This window comes from Anser brachyrhynchus (genome assembly GCF_964034855.1).
Source record: "Anser brachyrhynchus genome assembly, chromosome: 1".
Taxonomy (NCBI): domain Eukaryota; kingdom Metazoa; phylum Chordata; class Aves; order Anseriformes; family Anatidae; genus Anser; species Anser brachyrhynchus.
In genome coordinates, this window is record NC_137694.1 from 4693985 (window position 1) to 4706079 (window position 12095).

At 44.4% G+C, this 12095-nt stretch overlaps 1 protein-coding gene across 1 annotated transcript in view; it reads left to right on the forward strand.

Moving 5' to 3' along the window:
• The window catches only part of TAF3 (TATA-box binding protein associated factor 3), a 115527-nt gene that overhangs the window by 44650 nt on the left and 58782 nt on the right, over positions 1 to 12095 (forward strand). The window lies entirely within an intron of this gene.

Consider the following 12095-nt stretch of genomic DNA (forward strand, 5'->3'; position numbering starts at 1 on the left):
CCCCAGCTGTCTCACCCCAAACCAGGGGGCAGCTGCCCTAAACAGCAAGCAGACGGGGGAGAGGCGGCTGGCAGCATTTGTTTTGCTCACAGCTCTCCAGCTGCCAGCACGGATTCCAGCTGAGAGCTGGCAGAAGGTCCTGCCAGTGGAAGGTGGGTGCCTAATCGGCGAACGCCTTTGCACCAGTTTGCCCTTTATGATGTGGTTAGGTAAAATTTGCTCTCGTACAGGCATCCAGGCAGCGAAGAAAAAACTTCTTTAAAGATCTCCTATCGTGATAGCGGTAAGCAGATCGGAGCTACCCGTGCAGGGCGAATGCCTCTTGATTATTTAGGAGCGGAGATGTGTTCAGACCTGCAGGAGCTTCGCAGTTAAACCCATTGCCCTCTTACTGCTCTCTGTTTTGGGTCCTACTTCTGTTTGTATTGATTGTAAAAATAACCTCGTTATTTTAACTGGGATAACTTTAGATGAGCCAACAGTTTGGATGGCAATCAAAAATAAGAGTCTAAAAGATTGTGCAAACTTTAAAATAAGACAGACAAAAGCTTAAAGAAATTGTAGAGCTCACTTGTTGAGGAGTTCCTTGTTTCTACAGTAATTCTGGTAGCTGGTCATGGTTAGTGGCAGAGCCTCAGGAAGTTAAACGCCACGTGCATAGCCTCTATATCTTCGTGACAGTTAAAATCAGCAGGAGTTTAAGATCATCGCAGGGAGGGTTTGAAGAGAGAGGCCCAGTGCTGCTTGTTTACTTGTTGATACGTCTTTTGTATGGGGAATTGATCGAGTACTCATTTGCCGAAGCAATAAAAGTTGCTCACAGATTGCGGTGGTCTGTGAACGACTGCTTCAAAATTTAAGCTTTTAAATTATAGGACTGTGCTCTGCTAGCCACAAAGGCATCATCACAGTAAAAATCGGTCTGGATTTTTATTCCAGAATGGTAGCAGACCAAAGTCTTTGGGTATGCTATGCACGTGTTGCGAGGTGCTAATAGTCGATGTTTCCTTTCCGACTCTAAATATGGGACCGTTAGATTTGACAGGGTAAATATATATAAAAAGATTTATACATAAAGTGGTTAATCCCAATAGGGTTGATAGTAAACTGCAGAACTTTTTGGTTTTTAGGTTGTTTTAATGAGTTGCTGGCACTGTCAACAGGAAAGCTCTATTACTACGTAGGGGCATGATGAGAAAGGACAAGTCTTGTAATTTTAAAGTCTGTTGCTAGAAGAAGAGTGAGCTCCTTCTCCATGGCCCTCCATTGTCTTCCAGTGTGCCCCTGGCCCACGATGCTTCATCCATGCCACTGTCACCGTGCTTGTAAAACACCATCAAGAAGAAATTCATTTTTTAGATCCCTGAGCCTACATCGTTGTCTTCTCGGAGAGGTGTACGAGATGCTGGTGACTTAGTTTGTGTAACGTTAAAAGCGAGGGCCTCCAGGAGAACAATCTTGGAGCGTTTCCCAGCACAAATAAGTCCCGTGTCACCCAAAGTCAGAAGTCTCCCTTGAGTGAAGACCATTACCCTCGGGGCGCGCGTCGGTCCTCTTTAAAATTCTTATAAAAACAAAGAAATTTAATTAGCCGGTATAAAAACGGGGCATGCGTCTCCTGGCAAACATTCAATTAACTTTTTAGTGCTTGCTCCTTAATGCCGCGTTTGACCAGCGGGGCGTTGCGAACGACTTTCCTTTGGGAGGGAGCCGGGCTGGAACGCGGAATCGCGCCGGAGCTGTGCTCCGACGGCCAGTCGGGGCTGGTCATCAACATTTTTCCCATGATCTTGGAGTGTGGAGCTGGTTACATTTTACTTATGCCTGTGAGACACGCTTTGCTTTGGGACAGGTCTTTTCTAGGCTGGGTGATGTCGTACTGAGGATATAATGCAGTTCGTTTTGCAATTACGGGCTAGATTGCAGTGGTTTAGCATGAACTGCCAATTAAAAGCAACTCTATAATACTTCTAATTCCCATGGCTAATGGGCTGAAAATATGGAGCTCTTTGACCTGGTTTGTATCCAAGCTAAAGATGAATTATGTCTTCTCCTGGTAATTCAAGTGCTGAATATGTAGAGATCACATTTTCTGCTGGTAAAATGGCAAATTGTGCAAGTGTCAAGTCCCAGCTTCGGGAAATGTTGCCTTCCTAAGGCCAAGCTGGGTGTGTTTTGAGTAGTGCATGAGAAATACTTGAGTAACGGTGTATGTTTTGTAGGACTTTGGTTTACCTACATCTGTATGCATTGGTACCCTTTATAATCTCCTTTAGCATTCATCTCTTGCTGTATTGCCAGTGAGTGACTGCTCATGAAACAATCGGAAGGGAAAGTTTCTCCGGATTTTCTTTCCTGAGCATCCTGTGTCCTTCTGGCAGCATAAACCTCACTGGCTGCATCCTGAAAAAGGATCTCATGCTGGTCTTTAATTGTCGTGTCTAATTTTTATAGCTTTCCTCAAAGGGATCGCTGTAAGTTTTTTAATTTGGGGTTAAATCCACTGTCTAAATATCCGAGTTTTGTTGTTCCTGCGGCAGAAGAAAATGAAATACCTCCGGGTTAAACTTGAGGCTGCTTGGGCTGTTAAGAGCTGTATAAATATGCGAGGCGCCTGAGCTTATATGAAGAAAAGTGCTCGGCTCGTCAAACGCGGGAGTGATTACGTTGCAGGGCAGCAGGAGTTCTCCTGGAAACAGGGGAAATTATCAGAGTACCAGGACAGAATGCAAAGGTCGATCTGCTGAATACAAATAAAGTATTGAGCACCAGGTTCTGCCTCACGGAGCCGGCGCTTTTGGAAACGCTGCGATAAATGCACTGATAAATTCAAGGGAATGAGTGCTATTGCGAAAGCCTGATGAAGGCTAGAAAGTGTCCAGCTCGTAGGAATTGCACTGCTTGGTCAGGCACAATGAAATTAAATAGAATTTGCTTTAGTGAAATTGCATCAAGGATGATTAAAGGTGCTTCTGGGAAAAGGTGGTGATCGCTTTCCACTGAAGCCACTTCAGTGACTTCATTGCCTACCCCGTAGGTCTGTTTTGTTTTGTTTTTTTTCCCCTTTTGCTCATTTCTTCTAACTTCAGGCTCCTCCACCTCCCTTGTTCCCTGCTCTGAGCCTTTTGGGAGACCTCATGGAGGTAAGAGCAGGGCTGCCTCAAGCGAGCAGGAGCTCATCATTGGCACCTCCAGACCACGAGTTTCCCAAATACAGCACCTCCTGTGCTTCCACCTTCCTTGTTTCCCCGTCCTTTAACAGCTGCATTTTGGGCTTGGGGCTGCACTTTTAGCTTCACTGCAAGCACTCCAAAAAGACGATGTATGTAATGCACGCCGGTGAGGCTGAGACCCGCGGGATGGTGCTGGTCACTGCTCCATCCACAGCTCAGCTCCACGGTCAGGATTTGGATCTGTCTCGTTTCCAGCCAAGTCACCAATCCCCAGGTGCCAAAATCACCTCTGGTGCAGCATCACAGGTAATGGGGCTTCTCAGCAGCTCCTGGGCTCTTCCCTCGATGCAGAAGCATGTACTGAAGGTTGGCCTTGACCTTCCCAAATGGTCTCCCACGGCAGGGAAGAAGCAGCGTGTGCACACAAACCGGAGGACCTGAGAGCCTGGAAGGCTTGCAGTAATTCTGCTAATTAACCAAAACACTATCCCCAGCAAATGATTTTCTAGCTGGTTACGGCAAACGGCACCGGAGCAGCAGCGTTAAAGGGAGGCAGAGCTGTCTGTGCAAGTCCAACAGCTGTGGGTCTTGCTGTAATATTTTTGCATTACTTCAGGGACCTCTGGCCTCGTGGGTGTAGAGCAATGAATTGAAGCAATTGAACTCTTTCCAACTGTTTTGCTTTCCTTTCTGAAAACTGCTCCAGCCCAGCAGCGCCTGGCTGTGCTCGCGGGGAACTTGCAGTGCCCCGGAGTGCCTGGAGCTGCTTTTACCCCGGACGGGCTGACAGTGCAACCCGTCCTTTATGGTAAAACGCAACCCGTATCCACCCAGAGGTACGCACACACGTGTCTAACCCACGTGTAGCACCCGGGGGTTACCAAGACGAAACTGCCTCATGACTTTTTTGTTTTCATCTGATTGTTTGGCAGATATTTAAATGATGCTCTGGCAATGGGACCAGAGTTACTCTAAACAACAACAACAACAAAAAGACTTAAATTCATGCAAGAACCTCTTGACGCTGCAAATGGAGCCTGTTTCCTCATGTGTATATATTTTCTTGACATTTTACCTCTGCTGCTGCTGGTTAATACTAGATTGAGAAGTGTAAGGAATATTTTTCATGCCCGTATTTGTTGGAGCCGTGCATGTGCAGAGCTCTATCCGGTCATTTATTCCCCCTTCATTTTTGTACCAATTGTAGCATGAACTAATTATTTTCCCAGCTTGAGACGCATTCGAGTTGCGTTTGATAGCTGTTTATTTTAGAGATGCCTTTTTGAAGCGCTGACCTCAGCCGAGACTTGGGTTCGTCTGCTCCGCTCCCTTCAAAGGCACGGGGAAAATGAGGGGGCCCCGGGGGAGGAAGGCTTGCTGTGCCGCCCTCCGAATATCCAGGTGAGACGTTGATGCTCCCACTAACAGGATTATCTCCTCTCCGGGCTGGCACATCCCTCGTATTGCCCAGGTGGTGGCGAGGAGAGAAGCAGGGAGGTTGTGGCTGAGGAGCCAGATCAACGTTGGATTGAAAGCGTTCCTCCACCGCGATGCTGCCTGCTCCTGTCTCCTTTCCAAAGGGTTTGCTGTTGGCCGATCCGAAGTAACCTCAAATCCACCGCGGAGCTGGAAACTTGCTGCAAAACGAAGCCGTGTTAATACGCCTGCTAATAAAGGAGCTGCAGTTTCCGACAGCTTTAAATTGGCCCCGTAAATCTGACACCGAGTTTAGCTTCCGAGGTGCTAATGCCTCAGATTACACTGGGTGGCTGGGATTTTTTCGTGACGTGGCAGTAATGTAGACGGTAATGTTTTACACTGGCGTTTCAGGAGGGGTTTCTTCAGAGGGCTGAGCTTTCAGCAAAGGTTTAAAGGCCGTCGGTGTAAATGTGACCATCCTGTGCATTTTTCGATTCGAGCAGACTGCTTTTGTTGTAGTAGAGCAAACGTTAAAAACATAATATTTTGGCTTCAAATTACACCTTTAGACTTTTACGACATAAATAGATGCTCTGTATGGCAAGAAAAAAATAATTCAATACCACTTGAAAAAGTTCATTATCTTCCTATTCCCATAATTTCGTTAATTCCCTAACTTACTTAGGGCTCGAGCAGCGTTTGCTGACTGCTTTGTGTGCACCCAAAGGGGCAGTTGTTACCCTGAGAAGCTTGGTCCTGGGGCATCGAACACAGGATTTGATACTGCATTAAACAGTAAACCATGATCAATTTTGTGCTGTTTTAGAGCTGGTTTCAAAAATTTGTAGACTGTTCTTCATCAGAAAATGAGGTTCTCAATTGAACTAATACTTTTCTTGAACGGGATTTTGCTTTCTGTAGAAAACTGCCTTTTTGTGGTAAACCAGAAAAGTTCTTTTTTTCTTTTCTTGTAGGAAAGAGTTCTTCACAGGAAACCATTTTCAGACCAGCTTTAAAAAATACAGATAGTAGAGACCACTTTACAGTATTTTCTCATCACCCGTAAGGAAACTAGATGCTAAACTATCACCATTCTGTGGGGTTTACTGAAAGCAGAAAAGATGCCTCGCCTTTTTATCCTTTGCCAGTCCCCCAGAAAAGGAAGAAAAGAGATTAAAATATAAATATGGGGGTATTTTTAGCCCAAAAGGTTGAAATGTAGAGCTTTAATTGTAGTTGTAGAGCTTTAGTTGCCCCGTCTGAACTTCTGCTTGCTGCTCCCATTTGCAGCAACAAGCACGGGGAAGGCAGCAGCCTAAAACGTTTAAAAATGCTTGGGACAAGAGGAGGGGAAACAGAGGAGGAGGTTACGTTGGCTTTTTGCAGGAAAAAGTGATACTTTGGCCAAACGCTGCTAAAACAACAGCTTTTCAAGTGAGGAACGAGTTTCCATTTGGAAATGCTGCAGCACCGCTGCGTGCCTTTTCCTCCCGGACTGGGTTCCCTGGGTGGACTTGGGTTTCTTCGTCCGAATGACTGCGCCTTTTCACGGAGCCGTGCTGGGGAACCAGAGAAAACAGGCGGGCCTGAAAGCTGCACGTACGGAGAGCAGCAGGAGGGGAAAAAAAACAGCGGCCCCAAACTGCGGTGCCCGTGAGATACAAGGATGGGGACTGTAGAAGGGCACGTTTGGGTTTTCGTCTTTTCAGCCCCAAAAAACCTCAGCATTTATTAGTGTTAAAGCAAAACACTGTCAGCAGGTACTTTGTTAATATACTGATGGTATATTGGATTTATAGGTAAATATTATGTGCTTGTCTCTGCTGTAGGTGGCTGCTGGAGCTACCAGGAATCATTCCCAGACTCTGCTAGAGCAGCTTAGGTCAATTTTTGCAGCAGATCAGTGGCTGGGCTAGTGTTGGCACGTAAGATTTGATTCCTTGTCTCTTCCTCGACCTTTAAGAGCGCGATAATTTGGAGATAATTGGTGTTTTTAATTAAAGAAAAAATACGTTATTTGCATATTTTTCATTTTGACAGCCATCTGTTCGTCGGCCTCAGCCCAAACAAGCAAAATCATGCTTCTAATAGATGAATAAACAACTTTGTTGATGCTGTTGGTTATTGGCAGTTGCTATAGCAATAGGGCTGCCGCGGATTCCCATAGAATGTTTCTGGTATGTGGCTCGCCACATCAATCAGATCGGAGGTGCGTCCTCCCTGGTAATAGAGATGATAAAAATACCTTCTCTACACATATATCATAAATTTGGGCTCTCATGGTGTGCGGGACGGTAAGAGGTAGATGTCTGTGTTCTTTTCCTGCAGCAGCACAAGGCGTGGATCGATTCCCCACGGTTTGTTCCCTGGGGTAGCTCCAAGTGGAGGATTTTTTGTCACAGCATCCACGTGCGTGGGCTGGTCAGTGCCAAAGGAGCAGGACCATGCAACCGTGGTGGAGGAAAGCCGTCCCACAGTGCCTTTCGGAGGCCGTAAAACCTTGAAGGGCAGGAGTGAAACAGTAGGACTGTCCTTCCTTATTCTTAACCCGAAAGTCGCGGCAAAGGGAGTGTGTTGAGAGAGTGGGCTGGTTTCTTCTTTCCGGCTCTCAGCAGTGGTTTTTCCTGGATTCCAGGAAGTTTTTCCACTAATCCTAAGTTGTGTGTTCCCAGGCTGCCCTCCTCACCAAACGATAGCTTTGCATGCAGCAAGGTGGAGCTCTCCAGATCACCCCCAGCATCACGGGAGCATTCCTGGAGCGCTCGACTCACCCAAATTCAACCCAGCTGGCTTTATTTCAGTGCGTGATCTTGTACACACCTGGGGACGTCCAGGCATAGCTGGTACCTTCCTTCAAACCTCACGTGTGCAAATAAACTGTGCTGTGCCTCAACAGCTGATTGATACCAGGTCGGTCCTTTCCTTAGGCAGGAGGAAATCCGATGGAAGAATCGATTATTAACATGATGCGGTAGAAATTCGGGGCTAGAAAAGACAGGAAATGAGGCTTGGGTTTTTTTGGTTGCCGTTTTAATTCGGCTACATAGCTCGTAAAACGTCCGCAAATTAAATTGTGTGCTGTGGTTGTAACATGAACGTGGATTTTGGTGAGCTGAGCTCTGCGTAGCTGGGCAGCGGAAGAGCTGTGCACGGAGCACAAACCCTTTTGGGGCAGGTAGATGGGAAGTGGTGCCTGTGAGGAGGAGTTTTGTCTAAATGCAGAGTCAGAAAAAGGGACACATTAATTTCAGCTACAAATTGTATTGCGAGGCCATTATGTGATCACTCGACTATAATCTCATTAACTTTTCTTTTAATTAAATATGGAGACAGGCTGAAGCTCTGAAATTCAGGTCTAAATTTTATTTTATTTTTAAAATTTTTGCTCCCATCCCGGGATTTGGTTCAGGATCTGCGTTAAACACGTGCAGGAGTTTTCAGAGGCTAATACAGGCTACCACAGGTATCTGAGTTAAGTCTGACACGCGATCCCGGGCAGGAACCCAACTCCCCTACGAAGCCGTTGTGCAGAGAGACACCTCCAGAAGATGGTTCAAAACACTGGCTGTCTAAATCAGATGTCTAAGAAAATCTATTTAAATACCTCTACCTTTTTCCTCCCCACGCTGTTCTTCCTGCAGAGATTTATACGAATCCACTGACAAAACCCAAGTCATTTTCACTGTTTGGTCTTCTGATTGTTTGGCCTTAAACACCAGACCAGCTACCAAAACGCAATTATTTAAGTTTTCGGTTTTTCACGTGGCTCTCCGTGTAGAAGTCAAAGAACCCAGGACTGAAAACCACATAATGTGAATTAAATGTGGCAGTAGACAGCGAGTGTTTGTGTTACAGCAACAGTATCACAGGTTCATTTCCTTTGTATATCTTACTTCACTTTTGCAAACTGGCATAGGGTTTTTCCAGGTTTTTCTGTATACTTTTCGAGCGGCTTTTGTTTCCAGAGATGTAAATTGAAAGAGATGACATTTCCATGCGAAGAGGAGAAATGTTTATTTTAAGAACACACAAGTACCAGTTACAATATCGCTTGTTGATCCCACCTTGCCAGAAAGGCTTTGCCTGGAAGATGAATGTGAATTTGAAAAGGACGCTGTCAAAGTAATTGGGCTTTACAACTTACTCCTATTATCCAAATCCTTGCGTCAAGCTCCTCTGGTTTGCCTCTTAAACACGCGGTAGCAACCTTTAAGAAAAAAGTTTGCAGTGCCTCGGTGCCTGCCATAAGGTATTTTCACGGGGTTTGTACCCAGGAGCTTCCCCAAAAGAAAAAGAAAAAATAAAGCACACAAACCTCGGAACAAGTGGGGATGGTTTTCGTCGTGCCGCCGTCAAGCGACAAAGCTGTGCAGATCCAGGGAGCGAAAATATCCTCGTGCCACCTCTCCAGAGGCATTTTTACACTTCTTTGTGAATCAGAAAAGCAATAAAACAAGGGAAGGGGACGGTGCGAGGCTCAGCGGAGCTACAGCACGAGCCTTTACCTTGCTTTACCTTGCACGTCTTACTTGTGTTTTTGTCTAACTTGCATGCCTATCTGCAGATAGCATGCTTATAGAAAACTTAAAAGTGAAATTAAATGTTGTGCTACTGGATAATAAGGCAACACTTGGTCTTTTTCTTGTAGTGCTGCTGAAATGGCTAGCTTTCCCCCAATCTTATTCGGAGTTAGAGATGTAGGATTTGCAGTCCTTTTCATGGTATATTTTTAATACTGCCTTGTTTCTTTTGCACTCTGCTTTCCTGTTTGGATTTCTGCTTTTGTAGATGTTAGGAGGTTTCGTAAGTACATGTGTTCCTTGACAGTTGCAGTTCATGCACGTGTAAACAAATACATATTCCTCGATGCTGTTTCAGTTCTGCAGTTGCAGTGCCTTTCTCCCCCTTTATCAGTGGCACCATTGGCAGAGACAGAAATGGAAACTTTTTCAACTAAAACCAGCTGGGATATCATTGATCCAGATGATCAAATTCAGCCCAGGAAAGTGTGGTGTAAGTAGTAATTGGAGCTGTAATGGAGTTGAAGCGGTGTTTTTCTTGCTGTTTGTTTTTAGGATATTTCGTGACCTAGTCAGTCATTTTCCCTCCCTTAAAAATATAAATTTTTCAGAGGTAAAGTTAAAGGGTTTTAGGGCTTCTTAAACAGCAGATGCAAAGGTTATCGTTTGTCTTTCAGAAAATATTTAATATGTTAGAAAGGGAAATATGACTCTCTAAGGGATTTTCAAATCAGTGCCATCTTTTTCCCTTGGTGCTTTATACCTAACATTGCTGTTTAAAAACGTGCAACGAGACTTCATAGTTTAGAGAAGGAAAAAAAAAAAAGCCTTTCCAAGACCCTGGATTTACGTTTTAAAAAGAAAACGCAGTACAAAGAAATGAGCATTTGATGATGACTTTCAAAGGAAGCAGATTAAGTGGTTCGCAAGTCCTGTGGCATTTGGCACGCGTGCGGATTCAAGCAATAAGTCAAAAAGACACAGATAAAATACTGTCAGAGAGCTGGCTTCGTGGCATCTGTTTTAACGCCAGCGATCTAATTCTGAATTATTCTGACAAATTAGGAATGCAGTTTACACCAGCGAGTATTTTTCCCTTAAATTTAGAGTGCCAGGCAGGCAAACCTCCTTGCCTCAACCATCTCCTTTGCAATACTTATTCTCCAGAGCTGAGTCCCGGAGTCAGCTCCAGAAATTAATTTACTTTTCTTTCTAAAATGCATTTTAGAAAGAGAATACTGAACTGTGTTAAGTACTTACACGTCATCAGTCACTGCGATTGCCACGGTGCTTATATTTGTAGTCTGTTTGCAGAGTGAGGGAGGTGGTTGTGCAACGTCAGGAGACGGCTGATATTTAGGAGACGACTTCTACCATGGCGTGCTCACTGGGAGGACATTTTTTACACCAGTGAGTATTTTTCCCTTAGAGTGCCAGGCAGACAAACCTTCTTGCCTTGACTATCTCCTTTGTACTCTTCTTTGTAGGAAGGTGATATTAACACAATCACAGCAGTCCTGATAAATATGGAGCCTGCCTGTATTGATTACATGGGATCTGTGATTGCAGATTGTAAATGTAGAAATACACAAACACTATATATATATATATATATATATATGTATATGTATATATGTACACGCACACATGAAAGTAGTTGTATCTCTTTGGCCAGTTCACCTCGCTGCTGATCAGTATTAAAAGCTCTCTGCCAAATACAACAACTGTTTTTTTTAGTTAATTGGTATTCTGGATTCAGAGGAAATTTTCTCCCCTTTTTTACTCAATTTTTGAAAGATCTGTGCAGTTCCTTTTGCATATACATCCTCCACATCCATTCTTTTAGGAAGAACTTCTGTACTGAAAGGGTTGTTAGGCATTGGAATGGGCTGCCCAGGGAAGTGGTTGAGTCACCATCCCTGGAGGTCTTTAAAAGCCCTAGAGATGTAGAGCTTAGCGATATGGTTTAGTGAAGGACTTGTTAGTGTTAGGTCAGAGGTTGGACTCGGTGATCTTGGAGGTCTCTTCCAACCTAGATGATTCTGTGAGCTGTGTAGCATTACAACTGTACAATTAAAATTGTTCAAAGGGGTACAGGGCACCAAATTTTCATTTGTGTAGTTCATCATATATCAGACTTCAGTGTTGAGGTACAAAAAAAGCTGTTTCCTTTTAAATAAAATTACAGCAATCCAGAAAGCTTGAAGTGTTTCTGTCCATTGGAAGATTGACATTAACACTTCAGCTATATGCAACTAGAAGAAATTTTAAAAGGTCTGTTGTTTTCCCTCTTCTTATTTTTAAACCTGAACTAGAATTTTTATTTATAAATACATGCACACACCTAAACATCACAGGTTTGCTTTGGCTTTTAGCTCTACCACAAAAAATATGCAGTCATCTCCGATTCAGGCCAGGGAAGCTGTTCTCTGGGTTTTCTCTCTGTGTTTATATTCAGCCAGAAATCACGCACACGCTTTCTCGTCTTTATGCTGCGGGAATCCCAAAGCATTTGGAAAACCATGTCTGCGCAATGCTGCACGGAGGTCCCCTACAGCCAGCCTGGCAAAAAACCATTTTAGCCTCCCCCTTATGGCTGTATGGGCAGGGCTGCCCCCGGGCAGCACAAGGATGCTCGCGCCCCTCTACTGTTCCTTCAGCCTCCTTCCCTGGATGCAAAGCCATAGGAGTTTTTGGCCATAGCGCACACACACACATAACCCAGGTAATCGGCATTTTAAAGGATTGCCAAGATCACATAAAATTATGTTATAATTTCTCATCGTTCATGAAAGTCGCTTATTTAAACGTTTTTATTTTCACTGTGGCAGTTGGAATAAACGTGATAGTTTTTCAAGAAGCACAATAATGCTTTGGAAACCAAACTCCCGAGGAAACGATGGCTTGATTTTTGTGTGTATTTTGTGCAGGAAACATTTTTGGCATTCCTGCCTTCCTCTTTCTTATTTTTGAATACTTTATG